At 42.3% G+C, this 26,334-nt stretch overlaps 1 protein-coding gene and 1 pseudogene across 7 annotated transcripts in view; both read right to left on the reverse strand.

Moving 5' to 3' along the window:
* The window catches only part of WWP1 (WW domain containing E3 ubiquitin protein ligase 1), a 136,645-nt gene extending 110,598 nt beyond the window's left edge, over positions 1–26,047 (reverse strand). For 2 of the 7 annotated variants that reach the window (XM_043880062.1, XM_043880060.1), the window contains exons 1-2: positions 25,879–26,047; positions 1,146–1,240 (exon numbers count right to left, since the gene is read on the reverse strand). The gene's annotated coding sequence lies outside the window, so the exon portion shown is untranslated. Of the gene's footprint in view, positions 1–1,145; positions 1,241–19,250; positions 19,968–20,748; positions 20,797–25,878 lie in introns of those variants that run through there. The other 5 variants (XM_043880063.1, XM_043880057.1, XM_043880061.1 and 2 more) reach the window with 4 other exon arrangements.
* LOC122679725 lies at positions 11,566–11,640 on the reverse strand (annotated as a pseudogene).
* Positions 26,048–26,334: the final 287 nt, after the last annotated feature.

Genomic DNA, 26,334 nt, shown 5'->3' on the forward strand with positions numbered 1-26,334 from the left:
AAAAATGGTACTACTTTGCCTTAACAGGCAAGATACACAGCACACAAAATCATCTACTTCAACAATTAGCTTTCATACTTCGTTTAATAACAAAGTTGCATGGCAACTTTTTAAGGGCTTCCCAGGGGGTGCTAGTGGTAAATGCCTGCTAAGTGCCGGCAATGCAGGAGACCTAAGAGACACAGGTTTGATTCCTGGGTCAGGAAGATCCCCTGGAGGAGGGCATGGCAACCCACTCCAGTATTCTTGCTGGAGAATCCCATGGACAGAGGAGCCTGGCGGGCTACAGTCCATAAGGTTGTAAAGAGTCAAACACGACTGAAGCGACTTAGCACGCATGCACGTGGCACTTAAAATACACATAAAGTACTGCTATATACATAATTTTTTAATGTGATAACAAATTTTTTATTGATGTATAGCTGATGTGCAATATTATGTAAGTTATAGATGTACAGTATAGTTTCATAATTTTTAAAGATTATACTCCATTTATCATCATTATAAAATAGTGGCTGTACTCCCATCTGTACAGATATACCCGTGTAGCTTGTTTTATACATAACAGTCAACACCTCTTAATCTCCTACCCTTGTATTGCTCCTCCTCCTTCCCTCTCAACACCAGTAACCACTAATTCGTTCTCTGTATCTCTGAGTCTTTCTTCTCTGTTACAATCACTAGTTGGTTGTATTTTTTAGATTCCACACATAAGTGATATCATACAGTATGTCTTTGTCTGACTTATTTCACTGAGCATAATACCCTCCAAGTTCATCTGCTGATACAAATGGCGAAATTTCATTATTTTTTATGGCCACTTAATACCCATTGTATAGATATACACACGCACACACACACATCATATCTTCTTACTGATAAGAAGATATGATATCCACTTATCTGTTGATGGACACTTAGGGTGCTTCTGTATCTATATAAATTCTTTAATATGAGCATTACAGTAACACTATATGAGTAGGGAGGTACTATTTCCATCTTATAGATGAGAAAACTGGCTCAGAAGTGTTAAAAGTCCACAACCATGTTTTTTATGACAGTGCATTCTTGGTCTACATAGGTATACTTAACAATCAACATGTCTGGAGTTTAACTGCTAAATATAGTCTTAGTTAATCACTTACTTTGTACCAGGAACTGTTCTAGATACTGGAGATATAAAGATGAGTAAGACACGATTCCTTCTTCCACGGAGTTCATAGTCTAGTGAGGAGACAACCTGTAAACAGATAAAACAGCTTTCACTGTGGCAGTTACTAAAACAGATGCAAAATGGCAACCACTACATCTAGGGCACAGAATAGAAAGTGGGTGATTCAGTCAGGAAGAGAGTCACAGAGAAGGAAACCTTCGAATAAACTGCGTGTTAGAGTGCAATTCTTAAAGAACTAATCACAGAAAATATGGAGCATTCAGAGAACTGTTGGTAAGACTGGCGCAAAGTGAGCAGACCCACAGGCAAACAGTAATCTGAACTACAAAGAACCCTATGGGGTAGTTCATATGGTATCCAAAACAAAGCACAGTAGTTTAAAGTTTAAAGCTTATCCTGAAGGTAACACTGACAGGTTTCCATAGCAAGAACTGCATTTTAGAAGAATGACTTCGGTAGAAACGGGTCCAGATTTAAAATAACAAGTTTATCTGAACCAGAGCACCGGCTGTGAGGAGAAAGCTCAGCATACATGTAAGATCTCTGACAGATGATTATGGATAGCTGAGTCTTAGAAGGAAGGAGGACTCCACACAACTAAAATGTCGCACTTCGCTATCTGGGTGGATAATGGAGCTATAACCAGGATAGGGAACAGAAGAGGAACAAATCATGGAAGACAACATGCCACAGAGTTTTCAAGAGCCAATTCTGCACTCAGACTACTTGAATTTCATTTCCAGTTCTGCCACTTAAACAGCTGTGTGACCAGGCATGGCAAAAGAAAAAAACAGAAGTCTGAGTTTTTACAAACTTTTGAGTGAATTCGTTACTCGTCCAAATGAACTTAGGTCATAACATATATGGCTAGTCATATGTAAGCTGATTATGTCCAGTTTAATCCTTTAAAAATATCACAGAGTTGTATAAGAGCTCATTACTATTCAACTGCAAACAACAGTGAGAGTCCTGAATGTAGATAATAAACGACATTTCCAGTCCTCCAAGGTTACAGACCTATCAACGCCTCACTCAGAAAATAGATCTTAATTGCCTGCTTACTTTAAGATGTCATTCTTGAGTCAGAAGCAAAATTTTTTTTTTTAAAATCCAACAGATCTGATTCATTTTGCATACTATGCACAGCATTATGGATTAGAAAAGCCAGAGAAATATCATCATGTATCCATCTGCCTGGATCAATTAATAAATATACTTAGTGACTGCCTAGTCTATTAAAGTGGGTATGGTAAGGACACAAAAGTGGTAGAAGACCAAGTCCCCATTTCCACGCTAGTACTCTAGTTTCAGGACATTAATACACAGGTAATATCCCAGCAACAAGACAGGGTGGTACATACCAGCTGCTAAAGAAAGTTAGTCCAATGGACATGGAACTTGAAAGCTTAAAAAGCCAGTTAGGCAACAAAATTAAAAATTTAAAACTCAACTTAAAACTCAATGAATTTTAACAATGAATTAAAATTTAAAACACAAAATTTAAAACTCAATGAATGTGGCAAAGACAAAGACAGACCATCCAGGCTGAGTCCTCCTTCATGGGAATGTCTCAGTCCTGGGTACAGGGGGACCGTAAAGCGTAACCTTAGAAAACAGTGCAATGGCTCTAACTGTAGAGACAGCTTTCGGATGTATCTCAAGAATATTTCACTAGTAGAGTCCTGATATAATAAAGCACACTTCTGTTAGATTTAACAGTTTCTGTAGGACCAAAATATTCAGAAAGGAGAGACCCATTCTACCTGGGATACATATCACCAGGCCTCGGTTTCAAAGCCCAGGTGACTCCAGGTGGGCAGAAGAGGAGAGGAAGGAGGAAAACCTTTCTCAGTACCCAGTGCCTTTCAACTTCAGAATCGTTCCCTTTTATCAAACTCTCCGAATGATCACCACTGCGGTCTCCTACGATTCCGAGATTACTTCTGCCTTCCCGGGCGGCCTCCTCCCACTTGAAGCCGCCACCCTGCTCCAGCCTCACCATCTGCACCAAGCCTGGGTCTCGCCCCCTTCCATCTCACCGACGGCAGGGGTGACCCCGTGCCTGGCTCCGGGCAGCTGCGTCCAGCACTGCACTGCCTCTTCAGCGCCTGTCCGCAGAACTCGAGCCCCTCGGACCCCCAGCTCTCCGCTGGCTGAGAGCACCCCTACCTGTCTGTTCAGCGCTTACCAGTTACACATTCACATTCCCATCTCAAGGAAACAGGCCAAGTACAACCACTTCCAATTTTAACACTGCAACATTAACATTATTCTCTTTCAATTGAGCTGAATTTTATTTTTTTTTTAGGATAACTGCTTTACAGTCTTGGCTTCTGCCAAATATCAACCTGGTCAGGTACGTCCCCCACCTCGGGAGCCTCCCTCCCCACCCCTCCCCTCCTGGTTGTGACCAAGCCCCGGATGGAGATCACAAGTCACACAGCAAATGCCCACTGGGCATCTATTCTACATGTGGCAACGTACGTGTCCATGTGACTCTCCCCACACGTCCCCCTCTCCTTCCTGCCTCACGCTGTGTCCGTATTTCTACTCTACTTCCTACCCTGTGGGATAGCTCTCATGGTACCCAAAACAAACAAAGCACAGTAGTTTAAAGCTTACCCTGAAGGTAACACTGACAGGCTTCCACAGCAAGAACTGCATTTTAGAAGAATGACTTCGGCAGAAACGGGTCCAGATTTAAAATAACAAGTTTATCTGAACCAGAGCACGGGCTGTGAGGAGAAAGCTCAGCATCCATGCAAGATCTCTGACAGACGACTATGGATAGCTGGGCTTTCTTCCCAGGAGCGCTCAGCCACTGTGCCTCTTCCTCCACCTTCAAATACACTTGGTGCTGAAGTCTCAGTATGTACTTCTAATTATTTGGGATAGAAGCCAGATGATTTCTTAAAAACTTTACCTGTCCACACTAACCTCTGTATAAACTTCACTGATTAATCCTTTAAAAGAAAAACACAGGAATTCCACCCCCCTGATAATCTGCAATTGCCACTGAGTGAGAAGGAATAACGCTTGTGAACCGTGCAGCTCAGTGACCTGAAGAGTACTTGCGGTATCTGCCAGACAATGGACTGACGAAGACCGGCATCCACAGGAACTTTTCATCCTCCAACTGCAGTCTGGGTGTTTTGTTGTTAATCTAAAAGTGCCTATTTAATCCCAGGATCCAATAACCACAGCTGTCTCTCTCCCACCTTCCTGTACTCTGAGTAAACCTCAGAGTTTATTCTCGTGCACAGCACATGCCAGTTCACGGGAGGAGCACAGGAGGCGTCTTTGTTTTAATGAGGAAAATGTGTTTATCTTCACAATGCCAAATTTCCTAAGTCTGTATTAATATCCAACTCTTATGATTCTCTCCACCCAGTTTCAGATGTTCACAGTATGTGACCACCATGCTCTCAACTTACTCTGTTAAATCAATCTACTCAAACAGTTACCTAACTAATAAAAATTTCTTTTCCTTTCTCAAATTTTCAAATACTTGTATTGTTAACTGCATGTCCCTTGCTGTAAGAGTCAAAAGCCTTGCTGAATTTTACCTTATGCCTCCTTAAATTATCACAACACACACCCTTACACCTACTGCCCACTAATTCCCTGCAATTTATTTCCTCATTTATTTCCTACAACTTCACTCACTAAAAATTCACATCCAGTATCTAGTCAAACTACTTAATTCTCTTTCTCATTCTCATTAATTCCAATTAAGGTAATTCTTGATTCTGGGTACTTTAAATTCTATCCACTTCTTTGCCTTAAAACAGTTTTCCATCACAAAGAGGCTCCAGTCATAACACTAAGCATGACTGGAGCAACCTAACTAGCTCCGCTTTTCCTATCAAGTTGCTTGCCCCCAGTCAGTAAGACACAGCTACAATCACCCACCCAAAGCAAGACTAACCACTTACCCTTTCAAACAGAATGGGTTTCACGTAAGCTTCAAATCAGCAAAATTTACAAGATCTTCCCGTCCGTACAGAATGCAAATTCCTTTCCCAAAAAGCAATAAATAATCAACAACACACTTTGTACCTCCTGGTGGCTCAGACCAGGAAGTAAAGAATGTGCCTGCAATGCAGGAGCCTGGGGTTTGGTCCCTGTGTCGGGAAGATCCCCTGGAGAAGGGAACGGCAACCCACTCCAGGATTCTTGCCTACAAAATCCCACGGAGGGCTACAATCCACGGGGTTGCAAAGAGTCAGACATGACTGAGCGACTAACGCTTTTACTTTCCACTGGAGGCTAAGGTAGCAGTAACTATAACACAAAAAGTAAAGGCCAGTTGAGAGATTAAATATCAAAGATATTTCCATTTGGAGCTCACAGAAATACTGGGTTTTGCCCTTTTCCAAGTCAGAGGTTAGTAAAAAAAAAAAAAACTAAACTTACAACAAACTTAATATAAAACTCTCAACATCTAGCAACATTAGAAGTTACAAGAAACCCAACTCAGATCCTGTCAACAAGTAAACTTTCACTGGTAGAAGTCCTTGGGGGTGGGAGTAGGGGGAAGAGAGTAACAAGTGACTGAAAATAAACCATCACTTACCAGAGGCAAGTCTGAATTTGAACTTCTGCGCCCACCTTTACCAAGAGACAGCAAACAGTAGCTATGAGAGTAAACTCTGCAGCCAGACTGTCTAGGTTCAAATCCTGGTTCCACTACTGGCAACCTCCTTCATCCTACACTGCCTCAGCTTTTATATCTATAAAATAAGAAAGATAATGGTACCTACCTCATAGATTTATCAAGAGAATTAAATGAGTTAATATTGACAAATGGCTAAGAAAACTGTCTGGCTTACAAAGGCTTAATAAATAAACTGACATAACCTTTGACAAGTAACTTAACCTCTCGCAGCAGCAGATGTCTTAGGAGAGATTACCATTATATAAGCACTTTGTGAATTATAAAGTGAAATATAAATACTAAATTATTAAGCACATAACACAGAAAAACATTAAATATAAGATAATAGAAAATAAAGTGTTTATAGAAAAATATAATCTTGCTTATTGCAATTCTATCAATAAATTTTTCTGAATAGTGAGGCTGCTTTTAAACTCAACTCTTTGGCCTTCTGAGACACTCACCCAATCTACCGTATTTTAGATAATTTCTGATGGAGATTCTTAGAAAAATATATTATGCAATACCCCGTCCTAGTATTGAGTCTCTGAAAATGAAGACTACCCTCCTTTCCAAAGTGACCGAGTACCTACACAGCTTTCGTGTCCTAAATACACTCTCTCCTCCCATTTACACCCTCTTCTTTTTGGCCATCAAATCCACCTGAGGTTTATGTTATGAAAACAACAAGAAGACAAAAAACAATAAAATGAAAAACCAAATACTTTGATCAAATAACCTCTTAAAGGAACAGCCAACCTTCTTTCTCGCCTCCCACTCACTTCTCCACCCATGCAGTCTGGCTGCCACCTCACCCTCTGCTGAAACATCTCCCTCTTCCTCCGTGACCAAGTGGCGGCCACCTCACACCGACTCTCTCCTGCAGCTCTCTGCACCGTCAGACAGGGATCTAGTCAATAAATGCGGACTGGGCCTCCACGCGCTCCCTATGAAATTCTGACTCAGGCCTCTAACCTTTCCGGTAAAAGACAATCAATTTGCCATGCGACAAACCAGAGCTGATCAGTAAACAAAGCAGGCAGCAGGCATCTAATAATCAAAGTGGGTATCAATAATCAAATCAATAATCAAAGCAGGCATCTTTTACCACTTCTGAATTAAGTCATTCAGCATATAAATCTACTAATTCGTGTTTTCAGGTAGTGTGTTAGACACTAGGCATACAAAAATCATCTCAGATATGCTCTTTGCCCTCAGTGAGTTTATAATTGAGCTGTAAAGACACACCAGGCAATCAGCAGCGTCAAGCTGCTGACAGGGTGGTGCAGAGAATACAGCGGAAATACAGCGCGGGCTTCCCCAGGAGCAGTGGCTCAGTGGTAAAGAATCCGCCTGCCAGCGCAGGAGACGTGGGTTCAGCCCCTGGGTTGGGGAGATTCCCTGGAGAAGGCAATGGCAACCCAATCCAGTATGCTTGCCTGGGAAATCCCATGGACAGAGGAGCGTGGCAGGTTACAGTCCACAGGGTCACAAAGCGTCAGACGCGACTTGGTGATTAAACAACCAAAGAGGGACATCTAAGTCAGAGTCTGTGGGACAGTGACGGTGTCTGCAAAGGCTTCTGAGAGACGGTTAGCAGCAGAGAGGAGCTGTGCAGGACTCCTCGGGAGCGCTGTACACACGAGAGGAGAGTGCCCTCAAGCCGTCTGGTACTCAGAGAAGACCGCCACCATGGGCAGCGAGTACACCCCTGGCTCTGCTCAGGAAAGTCTGTGGAGAGAGTTTCAAGAGGTGAAGCCTTAGGGAAGGGAGAAGCTGCCCCTGAAGAGCACCGAGGAAGCCACAGAGCACAGTGCATCTTCAGCAGGAAGGACTCCCGCTCTGCAAGAACTGCTCTAACAGTGTTGTGGGGGAGCCTGACAGTGGGCTCGGCTGGAAAGGGACTAAAAACAGAGGAAGCAGCAGACAGCAAGGCCGGCATCTGTAATAACTGGTGGACTAATCAGACGCAGGGATAAAGAAAGAGACTACTTCTCACCACCTCCAATACCGCCTTCTCCTCCAAGCTTCATGATTTCTCACCTAGACTGAAGCGCGTGGTCTCCCTGCCCCCCCCTCGACTCCTCTCACGTCATATGCTTGCATGCCCTTCACATCCATCCCCGCCCCAGTGGTCAGAGCAAGCTTTCCAAAGCAAGATCATCGCAAACGCTCTTTCACCCTCCAAAGGTGTCTCATTCTAACTCCAATAAGGCCAAACTCAAACCCAGCTGCATGAGACCTGCGGCCCCTACAACTCCTACCTCTCCCCTCCCCTCTTCTCTTCTGCTTTCCCTGCTCCAGCTGACAGTCCCTCAGCTACCTCCTCAGCCTCAGGGCTCCACTCAAACATAATCCATTCGAAAAGAATCTCCACTTAGCCCAGGCACAGAAGAGCCCACTCCTTCACCTCTATCACCTCACCCTATTTCATCTTTCCTAGTAATTCCCAATCATTTATGTTCAGTTATTTAATCCTCTTACTTCTACCTCCAACCTTGTATCTACCTCCAAGGGCAGAAATTCTATCTTATTCACTTCCAGAACCCAGGCTAAAGCCTGGCTGAGCGAAGCCCCCCCAAAATTATTACTGACCAATTGAGACAGGGCTCAGGAAATAGATGCTGGAGGTAAAGGTATGCATGACATCCCATAAGCAGGCGCTCAGGAACCACCTGAAGCCACCTGCGATGACAGGTGGTCTTTCACCCAGGAAAGGCCGCCGGCATACAATTAGCAGTACAGACAGAACCCAGGGAACAGCAATACTGAAAGGCTGGATGGTAGATGGAGACTGTGCACAGGACTGGAAAAAACCAAAAGTTTAAGAATTTGAAGGAGAAGAAAAGTGGCTCAGCCCAGCAAGTACTCCAAGAAGATCCGTAAAAGAGAAAACGGGTTACTAGACTACAGGGATGCCACCAGGCCCTCAGCAAGAGCAATTTTAACAGAGTGGGAGGCCCAGAGGCCAAAGGCTTCAGAAGCAAATGAACAGCCAGAAACCTCTTCAGATGTGTGATAATAAAGGAAAAGAGATGCAGTCTTAAAGGGAGGGGTACACAGCTTTGTTTTTGAAACCAGAAGAGACCTGAATATGCTTTCAGGCAGGAAGATGCTGACATCACAGAAAGACAATGATTGCTAGGGCAAGATCTCTGAGAAGTGCTGGCTGAGATTTAACACAGAGGCAGAAACACAGTCCTTACAACTGAGACCAGAGAGAGAAGAATGCGTGAAAATGCAGGTATCTCCGAAATTGGAAAGTTTAAGGAAGGGATTAACTGCCAGCTCCCTCCGCGAGGCAGGCACTCTGAGGCACTGGGGAATACAAGGGTCGATAAACACAGACAACAATCCCTGTTTTACGAGCGACGAGGGATGTGGTAGGTAAGGAACTCAAGGCAGGCAGCAGCGCCCATCCCTACAGACGCGTGATTTCCTTTCTTTCCAATTCACCTTACAGTTCACGTTTACAAGCAAAGACATGGCAGACCTGCTTAGACAATAGGGTCTAGAAGAGAAACAGGTCTATTCTAGCTACTAACAAACTATAATATTTGTGGTTATTCAGATGCATTAAGTACACACACAATCTCTGCCACCTCTGTTCATTAAAATTCAGCTAGAGAAAATGACTGGTTTTCTCCAAAAAAAAAAAGCAAAGCAAAGCTCTTTATCCAAAGCCCACTAATGACACATTTCTAATCCACTACCAGCTTTCCTCAACAGAGCTGCATGTCATAATTACCAGGGGACATCGCCAGTGGGCCCCTGTGCTTCTCACAGACACATCTGGGCACCGGTAACTTCGTACACGTTTTTCCTACTGCTTATCTACTTAATTTCTAATCATCCCACAACATTCAGCTCAAGCAAACATAGCACTGTAACCATGTTTTTTCTTTATCTACGCCACTACACTGGAAATTTCTTTATTAATTCTCATCTTTATAATTCCAGCCCCTGGCCCACTGCTCAGCCCTTACTACACACTCAAAAAACATGTGTTGAATGAAGAGTCACAATGAATAAAATATTTAACCTGTAGAAATGGTTTAGGAGTGGCTATGTTAAACAGTATACTTATATAGCATAGAACTGAAACTCTTAAATTAAAATGTTAAAGAAAATCCTATACAGGCGGGACCATAAACCACCTGTACCCTCCCCCATCTTGGCTCGGATAATTCTGAGCACCAAGTCACGTGCACCTTACCAACATGACTGCATCTCCACAGCCCACAGTAAACTCTCAGTAAAAAAAGTTCAATACAAAAGTAGAGGGTAATTGTTACCTAAAATGATCATTTGACGTATTAAATACTCAAATATCCAAAAATATATTGACAAGAGAAGAGCTCATGAAACTCAGTACTTTCTGTCCCTAACTATTCAAAATAATTCAGAAGTCACACACTCATCCCCAAACTATACATAGAGCAGATTCTAAAAGTCTGGGGGAAAGACAGCTACTTAGAATACGGTACAGATTTTCCCAACAGAGATGTTGTATAAGTGCTGGTGAGATAGCAAGACCAAGCTACAAGAGCCTAGCAAACCCGTAAGAGCCAAACCACTTGCATTATGTTGGTGCAAAAATAACTGCAGTTTTGCATTGCTGAACTCTGTCATTTGATAATGGATTACATTCTTCAGTAAATGTGGTTATGTTACACATCATTTTAATGCTCATTTCTCACTTTATGGTTTCTTTGCTAATGACTATTACCTGCCATTTAATTGATATTTATTTTAGACTATAGAAATGATGTTAGACAAAAAGCAAATTCGAGTGATCTTTTTTTATTCAAGTTGAAAATGGGTCAGAAAACAGCAAAGACAAGTTGCAACATGAACGCATTTGGCCCAGGAACTGCTAGCAAACACACAGTGCAATGGTGGTTCAAGAAGTTTTGCAAAGGACACAAGAACCTTGAAGATGAAGATCATAGTGGCTGGTCATTGGAAGTGGACAATAACCAAACGAGAGCAGTCACTGAAGAAAGTTGATCTTCTTACAACTACCTGAGAAGCTGCCGAAAAACTCAACACTGACCATTCTACGGTCATTAGGCACTTGAAACAAATTGGAAAGGTAAAAAGCTCAATAAGTGGGTGCCTCCTGAGCTGACTGAAAATCAAAAAAATCATCATTTTTGAAGTGTCATCTTCTCTTTTTCTACACAACAACAAATCATTTCTCAATCGGACTGTCACATGCAACAAAAAGTGATTTTATACAATAACCGGCAATGACCAGCTCAGTGGTTAGACCAAGAAGCAGCTCCAAAGCACTCCCTAAAGCCAAACTTGCACTAAGGAAAGGTCAGGGGGCACTGGTCTGCTGCCAGTCTGATCCACTACAGCTTTCTGAATTCTGGCGAAACCATTCCTTCTGAAAAGTATGCTCAGCAAATCAATGAGATGCTCTGTAAACTGCAATGCCTGCAGCCAGCACTGGTCAACAGAAAGGGCCCAATTCTTCTACACAAGGACGTCTGACTGCACGTTGCACAACCAACACTTCAAAAGTTGAACGAACTGGGCTACGAAGTTTCGACTCATCTGTCATATTCGCCTGACCTCTCACCAACCAACTTACCACTTCTTCAAACATCTCAACAACTTTTGGCAGGTAAAACGTTTCCACAACCAGCAGGAAGTAGAAAATGCTTTCCAAGAGTTTCTCGAATAATCTTGAAGCATGAATTTTTATGCTACAGCAATTAAACAAACTTACTTCTCTACACGATCAGAGAAGCTTCATCTAGAAACGAACTATAGAAATGATCCCTGAAAGTATGGTCTTCAAACTTACTTCTCAATGGCAAAAATGTGCTGATTGTAATGGTTCCTATTTTGATTCATAAAGATGTGTTTGAGCCTAGTAAAATGATTTAAAATTCACGGTCTGAAACCACAATTACTTTTGTACCAATCTAATACTGTCCACAGAGATGTTTCAGAGCTTCCACAAAAGCTTATTTGTATACATATGCAAAAACAAGAGCAAAATTCCAAAATAAACAGATGACATTGAGAAAAAAAAAATACCAAAAGCACTTCACAGTGCCTGACACATGGTAAATATTAGTCTTTACCCTAAATTATAGCTATTTCCCCCCAGAATCTTTGATTTCAAACTTTTGTGTTCATCAAAATAGCTTTAGTTTTCTCACTTCATTCTAGACTGTAAATTCCAAGCGTGCAGAGAACTCCTGGCCTATACACCATGCCTCCCTCAAAGCTTGGCACACAGGAGTGCTTAATACTATTTAGGTAATTATATTTGGATAATTACTGTCAACAAAATGAATCTTAAAAAACAACTAAGTAAACCACAGGAGTAAAATTAAATAGCTTTATTTAGTTTTCAGGTGCTCTCTTAAGTGAACTACAGTACTTCTCAAATTGATTTTTTTTTCCTTTTAAAACTACTTCCAAAATGAAGGAAAAAGGGATAAAAATTCATGTAGAAAACACTCCTTTATTTTTACATATAAAAATTCATGTAGAAAATACTCCTAAGAGTCACCAGCTTAGCAAACACTGCTCTAGATAAAGTCTCACTAAAGGACTGAATGAGACAGGGCCTTCTCTGGCCTTGTAATCTTATTAATTCAGAAATGGAGGACAGAACACATTGGATTTTTCTAGCTCATAACTGCTTGACTATAAACACTGCATATTTCATGAAAACAGAGAGTAACAATCATCCACAATCTTTACATCAACTCAACTTGCAACTGTTTCCATTTTTATACTGTTATTTTCCTCCAATATTGATTATTTTTACAAAGTTGCAATCAAAGCAGTACAAATCATTTCATTTTCTAACTCCCATCTCCCACTTACATATAGTAAGAGGTACTGAATACAAACTTGACTGAGTCCTTGGCCAACATCAGAGAACAACTTAATTGATGCTTGTAGTTTTCACAGTATACCTTTGGCAACAATTTTCTAGAAGGCCACAAGATGGTGATGTTGCTCTCTAAAAGAAAGTGTTAGTCACTCAGTCGCGTCCAACTCTTTGTGACCCCATGGACGGTAGCCTGCCAGGTTCCTCTGTCCATGGGAATTCTCCAGGCAGCAATACTGGAGTAGGTAGCCATTCCTTTCTCCAGGGGATCTTCCCCAGCCAGGGATCGAACCGGGGTCTCCTGCACTGCAGGCAGATTCTTCACATTCTGAGCCACCAGGGAAGTGCACCTTTTAAAAATATAATCGAGTATCTTACACCAACTTACCAAAATACTGAATTAATAGTTCTCCTCCAATTCAAGTAAAGAATATTAAAATGTCTCTACCTACTAGAAAACATTAATGAGTAAGAAAATATACTCATCAAATTTAGCAGGAACTATTTTGATTTTCAAGGCAACAGTTACGGTCCTTAAAAACAAAAACACAGGACTCCAGCATTATTATTGTGTCTTCTATCACACGAATCTTTCCCTCGCTCCCTGCTCCATCCCCTCCTTCAGGAAACTAAAAAAACATGAAAAAAGAAATACATTTTTACTTATTGACTAACTTTATTTTTCATAATTATTCTTAATTTAGAGAGATAATTCATATTGCTATTTTCAAAGACTTGATACTAAAATGTATTTCCATCAACAAAGGTAAACTACACCAAAATGCAAATGACACAGTTTCTAATTTGCACAATTTCTCAATTTCTTATACAATATTATGCTTGTAATGGCAAATTATCAAAGCTTTCTTTTTTAATTTTTGTTTTTAACCAAAGCTTTTCAAGCAGAAAAATGTTTGCAGTTGGTAATTTTCCCTACACCTTAGTACCAGTAGAAGGCAGGTTTCCCATTCCTGTGGTGCATAGTCAATTAAAAGAAAAATCAAATAACAGCATCTTAAAACTTAGGTTCTAAGCCTATAGAATCAATTTAAGATAATACTTTAAAAAAAAAAAAAGCTTCATAAATACCCCCCTGGGCAGAATAGTAAGATGACAGAGTGTAGCTCCGTGAGACCAGCAGCCGGGCAGCACTCACGTGGGCACCTAAATGACACAGAAACATGGCCAATCTTAAACCTGGAATCCGAACCATCAGGCCTCTGACTCCAAAAGCAATAAGACTCACACTGACCATTTATTAGGTTCCTGTTTGTCTGTTATGTTGCCAAAAAAAAAACCCCAAAACTATCTCTAATGTCCTTCACAGTCTTTACTATCTCTTCTAGCAGGTAAGGAAAATGAGGTTTTAAGAATTTAAGTAAATTGCACAGGGTTACAAAACTGGTGAAAGTCAGAATTTTGAACACAGATCTCCTGGGCTCAAAGCCAAAGCTCTTTTCACTACATTTGTGTTACAAAAAGGATATTAAAAAAAGAAATGCTGAGCTAAACCCAAGACTGAATATGAATAGTCTGCTGTATCAATCTGATGTTCCTATTCTTTTACTATTTTATCACTTAAGCAACTTTATAATAGGGTGGTTTTGTGGGGCTTTTAAGCTAGGTCACTAAAAATGCTTTCCCTGAAAGCTCAAAAGGTACTTTAAAACAAGGAATGTGTAAAAAGCATAAACACATTAACAATGAAGAAGATAGATTGCTGGGACTATGTTTAATAAATCATTTCCATGTATTCTGGGAAAAAACACCCAGGCCAACCTAACATTCTCATTCTGCAAAGATCAAATTTCATGTAATTACATCACGTAACATCTCATATTTCAAAATGACAAACATTTCCATCAATAATCTGTCATTTATTTCAAAGTGTAGTATTTTAATAATATGTGCCTATAAAACTTTCCTTCAAATTCAAAAATGTTAAAGGCTTGGTATTTTTCAAATACACAGTACTTGCTCTGAAGTAGCAAAAAGCACAGAGCCACCAATCAGAGCGGAAGCTGAGGCGGAGAGGTGATTAAGAGGCCCGCTGACGGACACACAGAAAGGTTCCTGACATCAAGGCCAAACCCAGGCCTGCTGCTGAGGCCGACACTCTTCTGCCCTGCACTGGCCACTAGGACAGCACAACCCAAAGGGACATTCACCCCACAACACGGCCTGACTGTTTCTAAATACATTAAGGCTTCTAAGTTCCCGGCATTTAAGTAGCCGTGGAGATCTGCTAACTCTTCAGTTCCAAAGTGCCAACTCCTAATGTGAGAAGAGCATCCTGGGTAACGTCAGCAGAGTCCAAACTTCAATTCTCCTACTCGGTTGTATTCACCACCCTCTCTGAGGCTTGGTTTTCTTACCTGTAAAATGAAGATATCAACTTAACTTTTGTGAAGGGGAAATGTGTCAACATTAACTCTAAGAAACTGGAATTGTTTCCAGAATGAAATAGAGATGATGCCGAATAACTGGTAACTTCCTAAACATGCTCCCATCACCACCACCACTCCTGTAATACTCTCAACGGCTCTGAGAAACACCACTATTTTTCTGCCGTGTCAATACTGCCACAACAGCACAGAGCAGAGCAGGTTGAGGAGCACGTCCATCACACGACCACGTTGCAAAGTGACACAAAGCAACCTGCCCACACCTGTAGTCAGGGTCAGATCAAACCACACTGAATCACTCGAGAGGTACAGAGCACTGCTAAACTCTCTGTGGTAATTACAGGACTTCAAGATACTTTACGACTACTCCAGTAACAGAACACAGTGCTCATTTACTTTTTACAAAGAATTTTAAACCAGGCTGCTAAGTATGAACTTTCAGATATCTTCATTCTTACAAACTTAACTTCGTAACTCACTTGGTGACAAAAACCGAACTGACCTGAACTCATCCGGCAGCAAAATTTGACCAGATGTGTGACTATCTACTGTCCTTATGTATCCATAACTAGACATTTGCCAAGGAAAGTACAGAGTGCTCCCCTAAGACTTCATTGGGGTTTTATATAACAGAGAATATGGAGTAATTACACATTTCTAAAATTTAAAAAAAAATTATTTCTACAACACATTTGACACCAAAAACAAGGTATTATAAACCCATCCTAGTGAATATTTACTCAGTACTAAGTATCAGGTTTAAGTCATACAATAAATCTACAAATAGGTATTATTATTACTACTATCATTTTACATGTGAGTACCCAGTTTACATATGCTAAAACTGGGGCTTAATCTAAGGCTCTCTTTACCAAGATCACTGTGCTGTGTGTGTTTAGTCTCTCAGTCCTAACTCTGCAACCATGGACTATATGCAGCTCGCCAGGCTCCTCTGTCCATGGGGATTTTCCAGGCAAGAATACTGGAGTGGGGAGCCTATCCCTTCTCCAGGGGATCTTCCCGACCCAGGTATCGATTCCGGATCTCCTGCATTGCAGGTCAACTCTTTGCCAGCTGAGCTACCTGGGAAGCCAAACCAATAAGTAAGTGCCAGAATGCAGTCTAGGTTTGTCTAACTTGAAGGCCTAAGCTCTTAAACAGTTTAGCTAATACTTCACAGGAAAATTAAATTACAATCAAAGTTTTTAAAACAAATTATAATTATCAAAAATTTTTAATGTAGCACAATGAAATTCCTGAGTATGATGTACACTTCCCTTTCTGGGTAGTCACATCTAAACATCAACACATTTCATAGCTCGAAGGACAAAAAGAGATGAGTTTATTGTCACTTTGCTTCCCAAAGAACTGGTCAGTCAGTGGAAACAAACAAAAACAATAGGCTCCTTAAACAAATGCCAACTGATCCTTTCCACTCAAATTTAGAAAGAATCATGGGTTTAGCATGTTTTTTAACCACAAAATGTACTAAGACGATAAAAATAAGGTTGATATGTAGCTTAAGTTTTTCCGGGAACAGCCCCAATGTAAAGACCTGCTGTTCCAACTCGAGACAGGACCACAGGCCTGAGGGGGGTCACAGCCACAGACGCACGTCATCAGGACCACCGCGATGAGCACAGGTCAGGGAAAATAAGCTTCAAAGCTTTGCGTTTTTTTTTCCTTTTGGATTGATCAATTTAAAATTTAAACTTTCTCTCAGGACTTTCTCCTCAAATCAATATCCTTATTCGAAGCAATGGCTTTTCTCCACAAAAGACATATTACGGCCCCCATTCAATCTACTTTCTACCCAAAAGACCAAATTCCAAGTTAAACACACTTCATTCAAAATCTCCATTTCTGAGTAGCTTAGTTTATCTTAACTAAGTGAAAAGCAGTAAGATTACTGGATAAATAATCACAGTATCTAACTTGTTTCAGCTGAGGCAGTTTTTAAAAAAGGAATACTTTCATTCATAAAAACATATTTTGTAGAAATATAGGGAAATTTTTTAAACAAGGAATCATGATGGGTGCCTCTTTCAGGGTTACTTCTCTTGCCTACTTCTCACTATAATCACTATGTATTAGGTTTCTACAGGTCACTTGGACCAAGTCCTTGACAATTTTCTGGCTCATACTTGGTCTTTCAGTTGTGTCCAACTCTTTGCAACCCTACAGACTGTACTGGTTTTTCCAGTAGTCATGTACGGATGTGAGAGCTGGACAATAAAAAATGCTGAGCACCTAAGAACTGATGCCTTCAAACTGTGGTGCTGGAGAAGACTCTTGAGAGTCCCTTGGACTGCAAGGAGATCAAACCAGTCAATCCTAAAGGAAATCAACCCCGAACATTCACTGGAAGGACTGATGCTAAAGTTGAAGCTCCAATATGTTGACCACCTGATGCAAAGAGCCGAATCAATGGAAAAGACCAATATTTGCTGGCAAAGACTGAAAGCGGGAGGAGAAGGGGAAGACAGAGGAAGAGATGGCTGGATGGCATCACCAACTCGGTGGACATCAGTTTGGGCCGACTCCAGGAGATGGTGAAGGACAGGGAAGCCTGGTATGTTGCAGTCCATGGGGCTGCAAAGAGTTGGACAAGACTGAGCGACTGAACAATAATTTACTGAACCCTGTAGGTTAAACAATGGTCTTAAAGAACATCAAAACCCCAAACTATCCATTCAGTTTATACCAACAGCTCTCAAACTAACGTGTACAAAATCATCTGAGGTATTTACTAAAAATGAAGATTCATGAGCTCCACTCAGACCATACCACAGATGTTGAAGAGTACAGAACCTACATTTAACCAATATGTTGGTAACCCAGACGACCATGATACAGGGGACTGCACCTCGACAACTTATGACCCACCCTGTATTTCATCCAATGACAGTGTTAACAGTTTCCTGTTCCCAGACTGTACAGCCAAACCATCACCAGCTGATATACTGCAGCCATGCTGAGTCAGTATCTTTCTCAGATTCACTCTTAACCTTTAGGCAACTTATTTTTTAAGCTAAGAGGTGAAATTTGACATGCAGCTCTGCCTATGCCAAACTAAACTACATCTGTCCTTGAGAAATGAGTGGCTCACAGAAAGTTTTCAACTTGTTAATAATGAGTTGAGGGCAGTAAAAATGATTCAAGGGCTGCTAATGTCCAACGGACCACATTTTCTTTCTGCTTTACAAATAATATTTCAATGACTCCTTACAAAAACCCAGAAGATATTTTTTTCCTTTTACAGAAGAAACTGAAGTAACACTGCTGTTAACCATCACTGACAAAACTCAGGTGTGCCTCACTCTAAAGCTACAGCTTTTGACCCACGCACAGGAATGCCTTTAATTCTTAAACTGAATTTAAGAACAGAAAGATCTAATTTATTTACTTCTAAGATAAAGTAAGTATGCCCTAACTTACACAGAGCAAGCTCATTTGACTAATTCTCCTCCCCACACTAACTAAACACAAAGCATGGTTCACCATGGCAAGCTGGAGCTAAGGTGCAACAGGAGTATCCGACTTCAAGTCAGGACGCAAGTCAGTTTGCGTCAGATTAGGACCATGGGGTCCTAATCACGGGTATACTAAACAGCTATCAAAGAACTTGTTTTGCTTAGTTAAAGAAAAAGCTATCACACCTGCAATTCTGTTAATGCTAGCACATTTTTAAACCACTCATGTAATTTAGGACAGGGAGGAGAGCCATAAAGAAACACCTTAAGGTAATTCAATCTACACCTTTCTCTGTGCCCTAGCTGCTCCTATTTATATAAACAATGTTTGTCAGTACTGAACACTCAATTACCAAGTTCTGCCCACAACAGCCAACATCCTACTATACTCAGAAATTTGCAAAGAGATTTGCACCAGAAGGCAGAAATCTACTCAAAATTAAAAAATGCTCCAAATCTACACCTAAATTCTTCAAATGAAATATATTGGTTCATTATTTTATGCAGAAGCTATAATGTAATAACAACAAAACATACGTTTATTTTCTTCATTCCATAGTTAGCCATAATATTACTTAGCATATAACTCGAACTAAAAGAAGAAAAAGATACTACTGAGATGGTGACAGTGAGATACAGATAAAATGAGAACACTCTAGGTAGCAATCAATGAACCTACCTGTTTCACGGAAGGAGAAGCACTTCCTTACCGTTCCTTACATATTGCTAAAGAGACAGGACTTCCATTCCAGTCTCCACAAGGAAAGAATATTGTCTCCATTGTAACACTCTCTCCAAGAAAGGGTGGCTTATCCTAAACTTTCCCCAACACTGCAAACAGAGAATACTATTTGTGAGGCACCAGTTTGCTCAAGGCTAGTCAAGGCCAGGAGCTCTGCTAACCCAGGTCTGGCATCGAATCACAAGAGCCAATCGATCTCTGCCTATTTAATGCACAGGATACTGACTGGGATTTGTCTGATCCAAATGGTTAAACCGGGTAAATCACTGCCTCAGAGGGGCCTGAGCTCTCGATCTAGAACTTTCTTACCCTGAAGTACAGCAAGTCGATCTTGCCCATTATGGTGGCACACTGGGTCAAACCCCAGAGACCCCAGACTTTCTCTTCTTTTCTACCCCAGGAGGACTGGCTATTCCTATCTGTGTAACAAGCCAAACACACTATCATTTGCACTTGAGACTCAACCTTCCATCTGACAGGCCCAGACTCCAGGAACTAAAAGTACCAGGCAGCTCATCTCAGCTTCCAAAACAGTTTTCCAGAAGCCCCGTTCCTGGGATTCACATACTTGTCTAGTCCCTTTCCCTTGAATCTGGACCTATGACCTGCTTTAACCAACAGAATATGACAGAAATAAGACTAGGCTGGTTCCAAGCCTATGCCTTAAGGTCTGGTGGCTTCTGCTTTTGCACTCCTGGAAGCCCTTAGCCACATATATGTGAGGCCAGCAATCCTGGAAAGGACACGTGGAGAAAAGCGGTCCTGAGACAAGACTGTGTGGTAAATGAGAAGGAGGAAGGGGGAGAGAGAGAGAAGAGCAGCACCTAACTGAATGCTAGCCATGAAAGCTACCACCGGCAAAACCAGCACAACTGCTCAAGTGGCCCAGCCCGGAGCGCAAGCCTGTGAACCAAAAGCAAAAAAGAACAACAAAAAAGAAAAACCGAAAAAACCACACACCCCACCCCCCCACCAAAAAAAACCTGGTTGTTTAGTCATTTAGTTTCACATTTGTTACACAGTAACAAGTAAGGGAAACAGCACTCCTCTGTTCCCCTTGTCTTTCTGCCTCATTTGTTCAAAACCAGAAAAAATGACAAAGGTAAATTATCACAATCTGAACTATTCACACAATCCCAGAAGATGAAGTTCGTGCCCTTCCCCCGGTCAGGGCCTCCCCTCGGCTCCCTGTCCCCAGAGCGCAGGCTCCTGGGCAGTTCCCACAGCCCTGCACGCCCAGCCCTGAGCCCATGGCCAGCCAGGCAGCAGGGACACCCTGGAGTGCTGTGAGCAAACGACAGGCTCCAGGAGAGTCAACGCAGATGTGTGTCTTAGTTCAGTTCAGTTCAGTCGCTCAGTCGTGTCCGACTCTTTACAACCCCATGAACGGCAGCAGGCCAGGCCTCCCTGTCCATCACCAACTCCCAGAGCTTACCCAAACCCATGTCCATTGAGTCGGTGATGCCATCCAACCATCTCATCCTCCGTCATCCCCTTCTCCTCCTGCCCTCAATCTTTCCCAGCATCAGGGTCTCTTCAAGTGAGTCAGCTCTTCGCATCAGGTGGCCAAAGTATTGGAGTTTCAGCTTCAGCATCAGTCCTTCCAATGAACACCCAGGACTGATCTCCTTTAGGATGGACTGGTTGGATCTCCTTGCAGTCCAAGGGACTCTCAAGAGTCTTCTTCAACACCACAGTTCAAAAGCATCAATTCTTCTGCACTCAGCTTTCTTTACAGTCCAACTGTAAGAAATGTAGGTCATGTATGTCACATCCATACATGACCACTGGAAAAACCATAGCCTTGACTAGACAGACCTTTACTGGCAAAGTAATGTCTCTGATTTTTAATATGCTATCTAGGTTGGTCCTAACAGACTTTAGGAACTACCTGACAAATGGCTTTACAAAATATATGCCCCAAAAGTCATAAACATATGAATCTGAAATGTATCCTAAGAGTTTTTAAGGTAAACTCCTTTTTAAATGACAAAGCTTCTTAAGTACTGGCAAAAACTGTGAAGTATCATGATACATACTTTTGAAAATCAGATCCTGATTTATATCCTCCTAAAATACAAATCTTCATAGACAAAGCTTCATTAAAAAGGTTTATAAAAGAACAAACTTCTTCTGTAAAAACAGGTAAAGTAAAACCAACAGATTTTCAAAAGGAAATTAATACCTACATTTCACCAATGTACTTTATCAGATAAGAAATCACCTTTTGATTTTTCCTTGATAGAAGAGTAACTACTTGTGATAAATACTAAACATTTTCAAATTTATGTACCAATAGCAACTACAATGAAGGTACCATTTTAACACAGAGGAGGAAACAGACAAGCTCAGATCTACACAGTAAAAAAAAAATTGGTTTTTTTTTTTTTTTTTAGTAAAAAAGTTTACTACAGGTTCCAAACAGGTAAATTCAAACTCCTCACATAAAATCTCCAGTTAAATTTCCATTTTAGATGAACAGTTGATGGGAAAAGAATACTGACTCAGGAACAAAAAGATGGGTATTAGCTCTAGTTCTAATTTTAGCCACCTGCTAGCTTGCTAGCCATATACCCTGGAAACGTCACGTTTTTTTACTTCTTTGAGCTTCACTATCTTCATCTAAAAGGCAATTATTCCTGACACACCTACTGTTCAGTTGTCATGAGAATCAAATGATGATGTATATAACCCATGACGGAAAAGTGTAAAATACTGTAATATATAAAATATGGTATTCTCCTTAGTGCCAGCGGCAAGGAGTTAAAAAAACCACCTCTGTGTGTGCTTTTTATCAGACACTTCTCCTCCACTGTGTATGACTAGCTGCGTGTGTGCACGCGTGCTAAGTCGCTGCGGTCGTGTACGACTCCTTGCAACCACATGGACTGTAGCCCGTCAGACTTCTCTGTCCGTGGGATTCTCCAGGCAAGAATACTGGACTGGGTTGCCATGCCCTTCTCCATGGATTACTAGCTAGTTACTTCAATAACCACCACTAAGGCTAATTTATTGGCTTTCAGTGCTTGTTATTATTACATCATATTTTTATAGAAAGAGTAAAAAAGATCCCAGCCTTCCTAATAATTATGGAATCAAAGTTTCCAGAGCTATAAAGGATACTGTGTAATAACTTACTCTGGTTCTCCACCAGGAAGACAATCCTATAGAGGCAGAAAAGTCAACCACTTACTCATCAAATTACGCTTTAACCATAACAGGCAGAGTTAGCTACTTAATCCAATGAAAAAAAATCACTGACTAGGTCTCCGCACTTCAGTATTCTGTAGTTTTAATTTTTATTTAATAAAGTGTTCTTGAGTGAAGAACTATTCTTAAGTAGGAATGCCTGAATATAGAAGATAAAAGTTCTTAAAAGTTTATTTCACTTACTTCCCCTCCAGCCCCACCTCTCCAACCCAAACTGAGATACAAAGGAAACCAAGGAGAGCATGACCGTTTTGGTATTCCTAGCTGATCTCCATATACCCAATTCATCCATCAGTCTCACTAGCTCCCCTGTACATGGAAAACAGGAAAGGTACAGACAGTCTAATAAAAATCTAAAACCCAAGAATCACAAAATGTTAAGAACTGGAAGGAACCTCCCAGGATCCCTACTGATGAGGTCACTTAAAGATAGTGATTGCATTCAGTTGATGGTAAATCGGTTGTACACATCTCCAGACAAGAAAACCATCACTGTCCATCAACTCCTGATTCTACTTTACCCATTTGCTAACTGAAACACTTGGGACAAATCACTTAACTTCTTGGATTTGTCGGTTCCGTAACTGAATAGTAAATAAGTTAGTCAAAATTCTCTGTAAGCAAAAAACCGCAAGTCTAAGGGAAATAGTGTCACTAGATGTACACACAATATGTCTCTACAGCAGAGGTTCTCACTGCTAAAAGGAAACATTTGGAGGTTCTATTGTTTTAAAAGGTCCCCAGTAACTCTGAGCACTGCTCACAACCCACTGGCCCATAGGTTCCAGGAATGAGATTTAGGTGGTCCAGACTTCTTGAAATTTATCCACAAAGCACAGGTATATATGCAAATTTTCCAGGCCAATAGCTTTCTTTAGTTTCGGCAAGGGTTAGTAATCCCTGAAAGGTTGAGAACTACCGCTATAAAGTAGGCTGAAGATAAAGCTTCTGTGGATGTTGCTCAAAATGTACCACTATTCTCTCAACCAGCCTGGACCAGAACCTCAGTTACTTTACTTTCTTCTTTTTCTCTCTCATCAAATTCTGTCTATTCTACTTCCTTCCTCCATCCCTACAACTGCCAGCAGAGTTGAGACCCTGACACCTTTGACCACAGCAATGACGTCTGTTGTACCTCCAAGTTCTACTTCAATTCACATGACAAACTGCTGTCAGATTAATCGTCTGAAAACAAAGCTTTAATCGTTTCCTTCCCAACTCAAAAATCATCTGTAAAACCCCCGTCGCCTACTAAATCCAAGGTTACTGCCAAAAGCAGTCCATAAGCTGGTTGAAATTTTTACTTGAAGCTTTACCACCCATTATGCGTGCATGCGTATTAAGTTGCTTCACTCGTGTCTGACTTTCTGCAACCCTACAGATTATAGCCCGCCAGGCTCCTGGGTCCATGGCAATCTCCAAGCAAGAATGCTGGAATGGGTTGCCATGCCCTCCTCCAGGAGATCCTCCTGATCCAGGGACTAAACCCACATCTCTTACAATTCCTGCACTGACAGATGGGTTCTTTACTACTAGTGCCTCTTGGGAGGCCCCTTATATTGGTACTAATAAGTTATATTTCATCCAAACATACTTGCCTCTTCCCCAAATGTATGAACTCTGAGCTCTTAATCCCTTCTCTCTGCCTGGATTACCTTTCCCAGCCTATCAAAAGTCTATAGTCATTCTTCAAACCAAAGATTTCAGATACCAAAAGCTGTATGAAATAACCCCCCTAATTCTACCTTGCCAAATAAGATGTGAGCTCTCACCCCTCTGAATCTGAATTCAGTATGATTCAGATTCTTTTAATATTATGTATTAAAAGACAAATTAGGCATGTGTGTACGAACTTCCTACCTGCCTAACTAGTCTGTGAAGGCAGAAACTGTTAACACTCTCATCTTTATATTCCCCCAAATACATTGCAGTCATGCAGTAGATGCTTAATAATCGTGTAAGGAAGTAGAAGAAATTTCAGCCTTCACAGGATAAGCAGATTATTATCTCTTGAAGGCAGAGACCTTACATGCAACATTCCGGCTTCCAAATATATATCCTCTCGTTACTGCCTTTCAAAGCCCTATGTTGTAGGTCATATAAATAGTTTTGCATTATAAGGGAAGACCCATTTGAAAATGTTAATAAGCTACTTGAGAAAGAACAATTTTCCCACTTTACACTTCTCAATTTGAAGAGCTCCCAACACTGTTTTCAATTTTAAAAATATTAACTATTCATGAAAAATGATAAATTCAGCCACAGATAACTATCTGCTTTATGACTAAAAACAAGTCACATAAATAAAAGAATGCCTTTCTTCTTTAAAAGGTCCATTTCGCTTGCATAATACATACAGACTTAATGAGACAGGTAAAGTGGATTTATACATAAGCATGAACCCTTTACACTGTACACTAGGTATTTCAGGCAAAAACAAAAATCCAAAGAGAAGGAAGATAACTTTGGACTGTGTCCTTTTACACTACTATTACCAATAACATTTTAAAGCAGAAACTCACATCTTTTGCACACTAGCTACACACAGAGATAAAAACCAATCAAACAGGAAAAGAAAGCCACATGAAAGTCCCTGGCAAAAATTTTTATCCTGAAAGAGCAAAAATGCAAACGTAACAAATACTTTTCTTCTTTGGTGATGAAGGTTTCATAGAATCACGGTGAAGCAAAGGAAGCTCAACTCCGAAACCTATGGAGCAAAGAAAAGGCTTGTTGTGCACAAGACGGATGGTTTAAAGGCTGCAAAAAGCAATGGGCTGATGACAAAAATTTTTTAAATGTCTAAAGAGAGGAAAAGGAGAAAAGTCCGAGTCACAATAAGATAAGGACGAGTAAAAACTGCAAGGTCACTGGGACCCAGCAGGTCACAAAGGTGGAGGTGGGGGTTGTGTCGCGGGGGGGAGGGGGGGCGGCAGCCGCAGAGTCGGGGAAGAACCGGTGGCGATAACATGTCAGGAAAAAAAAAAAAGGCGTTCTGAGTCGGGGACCCTCGCCTCGGGACGGCGGAACTGAGGTGGAAGCCGGGGCAGCGAGCCCCCGGACGAGGGCTCTGAGGGGAGGCGAGGAAAAGGCAAGGAGCGGGCGGAGGAAGCCCGAGGACCGCGGCTGCCGAGTCACGGAAGCGCCGGGCGCCCGTCTCCTCAGCTCGGGCCCGGACCCTAGACCCCACCTCAGAGCACTGCCGGCCGCCGGGCTGCGGCCGGGCCCCGACGGCCCTCGAGGGAGGTCCCGCCCCGGGGCGGGCCGCGCGGGCCCCGGGCGCCGCCTGAGGGGGTCCCCGCCTGAGGGGGTCCCCGCCCGCGCCCCGCGCCCCCACGAGCCGCGGCGTCCTCACCCGGCGCGAAGCCGTCGGCTCCCGGCGGCCCCGGCGGCGGAGCCTCCTCCACAGGCGGGCGCCCTCAGCCTTCGGCGCCCAAGACCGCCATCTCTCAGCAGGCGCGGCGGCGGCGGCAGCTACCCAGGCGGCGGCCCCGGCAGCCCAGGCCGCCCGCAGCCACTAGGAACCCGCTCGCCGCGCTCGCCGACACCCGCCCCTCCCCCCACCCCGCCCCGGCCTCGCACCGCCCCCGGCCGGCCCCACGCCTCCCCTCCCGGGAGCGCGCCGCGTGCCCGCGCAGCCGGCGCCGCTCCCCGAGCGCGCGCGCGCGCGCCCCCCCACCCCCCCCAACCCCACGCCCCGCGCCGACACGGGCCCCGCGCTTCCAAGTCCGGACCCGGAATCCGGCTCACCGCGAGCATGCGCAGCGAGGGAGCGCCACCCACTCCCCGCCCCGCCCCGCCCCTACCGCCC

The sequence above is a fragment of the Cervus elaphus genome, chromosome 21, assembly GCF_910594005.1.
Source record: "Cervus elaphus chromosome 21, mCerEla1.1, whole genome shotgun sequence".
Lineage (NCBI taxonomy): Eukaryota > Metazoa > Chordata > Mammalia > Artiodactyla > Cervidae > Cervus > Cervus elaphus.